We start from the raw sequence: 5,035 nt of genomic DNA, 5'->3' as shown, positions 1-5,035 counted from the left end.
TCTTCATTAATTCCAGGTTATGGTCTTCTCAATTGCTTACTATACATCTGAGAGCTGGACAATGACTAAGGATGACAGAAGAATTGATGCCTTTGAGTTGTGGTTCTGGAGAAGAGTACTAAGGATATCATGGACTGCCAAGAGAACAAACAGGTCTGTCCTGGAATGGGTGAAACTAGGCTGCTCCTTGGAAACAAGAATTTTGAAACTCCATCTCACATACTTTGAGCATGTCACCAGGAAGGACCAGTCCTTGGAGAAATACATCATGTTTAGAAGGGTAGAGGATCAGCATAGGAGAAGACCATGGATGAGACGGATTGACATAGTGACCGTGGCAATGAGGTCAGGTGTGTTGTGTCAGAGATGGTGAGATTGGCTAAGGATAGGACAAGTTTCATAGAGTCGCTGATGAGTTGAAGTTGACTTGATGGCACATAACAAAAACCAAAACACAACTCACTAATTCCATCAAATTTGTAGTGAGCCCTTATGTACTAAACTCTAAGCTGGGACTTTGGGACAAAAAGATGAAAGAGACACAATAACTGTTTCTGAGGAACTCATCCTAGGTTTGAGGAGCAAGTGCCTGCCATTATCTCTAGTTGGGGTGGGCTGGGCTGGGTTGGGGTTGAGGTCAGAGATGGAGGGGTGTAACCACCTGTGCAAATGTGCAGAGACAAGAATAGACAAGTCAGGTTCCCGGCACTGCAACTATAATGTTCTCATGAGGCTTTCCTAAGAAAACACGAAAAACCCCTCAGACGCATTGCCGTTGAGCTGGAACAGGCTCATAGCTCATCCTCCAGAGGGGTTTCTGAGACTATAAATCACACGGGAGAAGATTGCTCATCCTTCTCTCTTGGAGCCGCTGGTGGATTTGAATGACGTGAGGGGCACTGTCATTGGATTAGCGGGACAACTTCCACAGACTACATGACCAGTGCTCCCTATTCCTAAGAAAGGGGGTCAAACATAAAGTGGACATGATTGAATGACTTTAGTAATATTATGTGCAAGTAAAGTTCTGTTGAAGATTTAAAAATACCCAACAAAAGCAAAACAATTGCAGCTGTACAGTGACAGGGAACTACCAGATATACAAGCCAGGTTTAGAAGGGCACATGGAAAGAGGGTATCGCTGCTGATTCAAGCAAATCTTAGTTGAAAGCAGGGAATACTGGAATGATGGTTTACTTGTATTTTCTTGAGTATGCAAAGGCAGTTGACTGTGTAGATTTCAACAAACTGTAGATAACACTATGAAAATGGGAACTCCATAATACTTAATTCTGCCCATGTGAAATCTGTGTATAGACCAAAAGGCTACTGTTCAAACAGGACAAGAGGGTTTTGCAGTGAGTTTAGCTTGGAAATTTCTCGATTTCTGAAGCTTCCCCTCACCAAAGGGCCATTTCCCCCACGCGCTAGCTACACACGTTTCTCCAGTTTGACTCTTGGTAGAGCATTCCTTCCCTAACTCATCTTTAAGGCCTCTTCCCCAAGTTTCCTCAATCAAACTGTCACCATGAAGTCCAACCCTCTTGTGACCTCAGACCACAGCAAGAACTGCACACTCCCCTTCAATGGCCCCTCACACGTGCTCAGGAAGATCTCCCCTCTGTCCAAGGAGAAGTACAAGGTATGCTCCATGGCCATCCGCAAGGACGACCAGGTCCAGGTGGTGTGAGGACACTACAAGGGGCAGCAAATTAGCAAGGTAGTCCAGGTGTACGGAAAGAGATAGATCATCTACATCAAAAGAGTGAGAAGGCTAATGGTCCAACTGTGCGTGTGTGCATCCGCCCAAGCAAGGTGGTTATCACCAGGCTGAAACTGGACAAAGATCAGAAAAAAATAATTCTTGAACATAAAGCCAATTCTCGGCCAAGTTGGAAAAGAGAAAGGCAAATACAAGGGAGAACTAATTGAGAAAAAGCGAGTATGAATGTAACCTGATGAGCAACCACAGTTTAACTAGATTTCTAGCCGAGAGTGTGTGTTCTTGTAATGATCCAAAATTTCCCTCTCATCATTCAGAAATGGCTCTATAAATCTGCCCTTGCAATTTTGATTCATAATTTTAAGAATGAAAATTGGAAATGTTACCCTCCCCCCAAAAAAAGAAAAGAGGATATTGCGTTATTTAAATTCAGAATATGTGTGTGTTATGGCTGTATTGTTTCAATATACTTGGTTAAATTGGGTACTGAGCAAATAATCTGAGAAACTGGCCTATGTTATGAAGAACAGGGCATCTGGACTGGAGAAAGAACTTGTAATATGCAGACAACCCAACCTTTCTTGCTGAAAGTGAAGAGGACTGGAGTCATAATAAAGATCAAAGATGATAGTCTTCACTGTGGCTTATGCTTCAACAAAAAGAAAACAAAAATCCTCACAAGTGGACTAATAAACAGTGTCACGATAAAGAGAGAAAAGATTGACATTGTCAAGGACTTCATTCTATTAGATTCACAATCAATACCTGTGGGAGTAGCAGTCAAAAAAAATAAAGCTAAGTGTTGCATTGGGCAAATCTGTTATGATCTCTTTGAAGTGTTGACAATGACACATGTGATAAGGGACTCATATCTAAGATTTATAGAAAACTCCAGTACCTCAACAAGAAAAAGGTAAATAGCCCACTCATAATATGGGCACAGGAGATGAATAGTGACTTCACCAAAGAAGGAATTCAGATGGCCAACAAACACATGAAGAGATTAGCAATAGTCTCACTCCAGCAACAATAGCTAAGTTCAACAGAGCAGGGGGCAAAAAACGCTAACAAGGCTGTGGAGAGATTAGAACTCTCATTTACTGCTGGTGGAGATGTAAAATGGTACAACTACTATGAAAGGCAGTTTGGAGCTTTCTTAAAATGTTGAAAATAAAAATACCATTTGACCCAGCAATTCCACTACTGAGAATATACCTTAAAGAAACCAGAGCTGTCACAGAAACAGAAGTATGCATACTCATATTTATTGCTGGGTTAATCACAAATAGCAAAGAGATGGAGGTAGCCCAACTGTCCATCAACAAATGAATGCATAGAAAAACTATGGTACATTTACACAATGGAATATTAAATAGCATTAAAAAACAATAACCTTATAAAACTACAACATGGGTGAGTCTGGAAGACATTATGGTGAGTGAAATATCTCAGTCACAAAAGGACAAATACTGCATAAGACTGCTATTATAAAATAGGATTGACACAGGACAGGGAGGAGAACAGGAAAAAAGTGAACACTGGAACAGATGAAAGGAAGGACTATCTGAAGGTAATGGATAATTAGACATGATATGTATGAAAAGAAACAATTGGGGAAAAGAAGTATGTTACAAAGTGAGTTGGAGGAGGGGGAAAGAAGGGGAAGAAAATGTGCATCAATGAATGAATGAAAGCCTAGCCTTTCTGTAAACTTTCATTAAAATCACAATTAAAAAAGAAAGTGTTTAACAATATAGATGTCACTCTGAAAGCCTTACTCAAACCATAGTGTTTTCACTCACCTCATATTTTCAATCATCACCATGCTGAAGGTGTATAATGAATAAGGAAAATCAAAGAAGAAGCCATGTCTTTGAATTACAGTGCTAGTTAAGAATATTGGATATACCATGGACTACCAGAAGAGCTCTGGTGGCTTAGTGGTAAGGAGTCATGCTGCCAACTCAAAGTCATGTAGTTTGAATCCACCATCTGCTCCACGGGAGAAAGACGAGTAATCTCTTTTTGTGTGATTTACTGCCTCTGAAAACTCACTGGAAGATTAAATACTAGTCAGTTCTGACTCAACATTCCATAACAATAACCAGAAGAACAATCAAATCTGTCTTACAAGTATAACCAGAATGTTCCTCAAAAGCAAGGTTGGTGAGGCTTTGTTTATGTACTCTAGAAGTGCTGTCAGGAGGACGGACACTCACGAAGGACATCAAGCTTGGTTAAGAAGAGGAAGATCCTCAGGGAGGTGAAATGACAGTGTTTTCAACAAGAGGCTCCACCGTGGCAAGGCTTGTGAGGATGATGCAGGAGGAGGCAATGTTTCATTCTATTGAAGACAAGGCTGTTCTGAGTCAGAATCAAATGGCAGTCCCTAACAACAACAACAAATAGTGGTGACTAAGGGACCATCGTGGCTGCTAACTAGAAGGTTGGTGGCTTGAAACACCCCAGAGGCTCAGTGGGAGAAAGGCCTGGTGATCTATTCCCATGAAGACTACAGCCTAGAATGTCCTTTGGGGCAGTTCTCCTCTCTCTCATAGCGTTGCTATGACAACGTGGCATGCAACAACAAGAGTGGTGGGTGCATGTTAAGAAACTTAGGGACAGTGAAATCTTCTATTTTGGGTCATAAGTGACATTAGGATAGTGAGTCAAGGTCTTAGTTAAAATGAGGATAGATTTTAGAGCAAGATTTAGATCAGGACCATAGACAATATCTAGAAACTTCTGATCTGACATCTAAGGAAAATAGGTCCTATGCTCTATAAGTATACCTTGTTTGGGTCCAAAAATGACATTTGTCAGCTTAATCACTGGTATTGGTCACCACTCTCAATTCCTCAGAAATGATTTTGTTTTTGTTTTTGTTTTTATAAATGGTTTCCTAAAATTAAATTTACTTTCAAAAGTCAAAGATTTGCTACCATCACCACCATCTGTAGCTCAGAGGAGGTAAATAAATTGCCACCAACCAAACTCCTACTAGGGAGCTCTTGTGGCCTAGTGAGTAAGGAGTTATGCTGCCAATCCAAAGGTAGGTGGTTCGAATCTACCAGCTGCTTTGAGGGACAGAGATGAGCAATCTCCCCTGCACAGTTTACAGCCTCTGAAAACCCACTAGAGGGTCAGTTATGACTTGGTTCCAGTTGTTGTATACTGTCAAGCCAGAACTGACCTATAACTGACCATCTGGCAGGTTTTTAGAGGCAGTTGATCACATGGGAGGAGATTGCCCATCTTTGTACCATGGAGCACCTGGTGGATTTGAACCACATACCTTTGTATTGCCAGTGC

At 41.2% G+C, this 5,035-nt stretch overlaps 1 pseudogene; it reads left to right on the top strand.

The window, feature by feature from the left end:
- The first annotated feature begins 1,528 nt into the window (after positions 1-1,528).
- Positions 1,529-1,948, top strand: LOC102856257 (annotated as a pseudogene).
- Positions 1,949-5,035: the final 3,087 nt, after the last annotated feature.

The sequence above is a fragment of the Elephantulus edwardii genome, unplaced genomic scaffold, assembly GCF_000299155.1.
Source record: "Elephantulus edwardii isolate Elephantulus edwardi_28Jun2011 unplaced genomic scaffold, EleEdw1.0 scaffold00017, whole genome shotgun sequence".
Classification (NCBI taxonomy): Eukaryota; Metazoa; Chordata; class Mammalia; order Macroscelidea; family Macroscelididae; genus Elephantulus; species Elephantulus edwardii.
The sequence above is the reverse complement of the archived record's forward strand: the minus strand, read 5'-3'. Positions and strand labels throughout refer to the sequence as shown.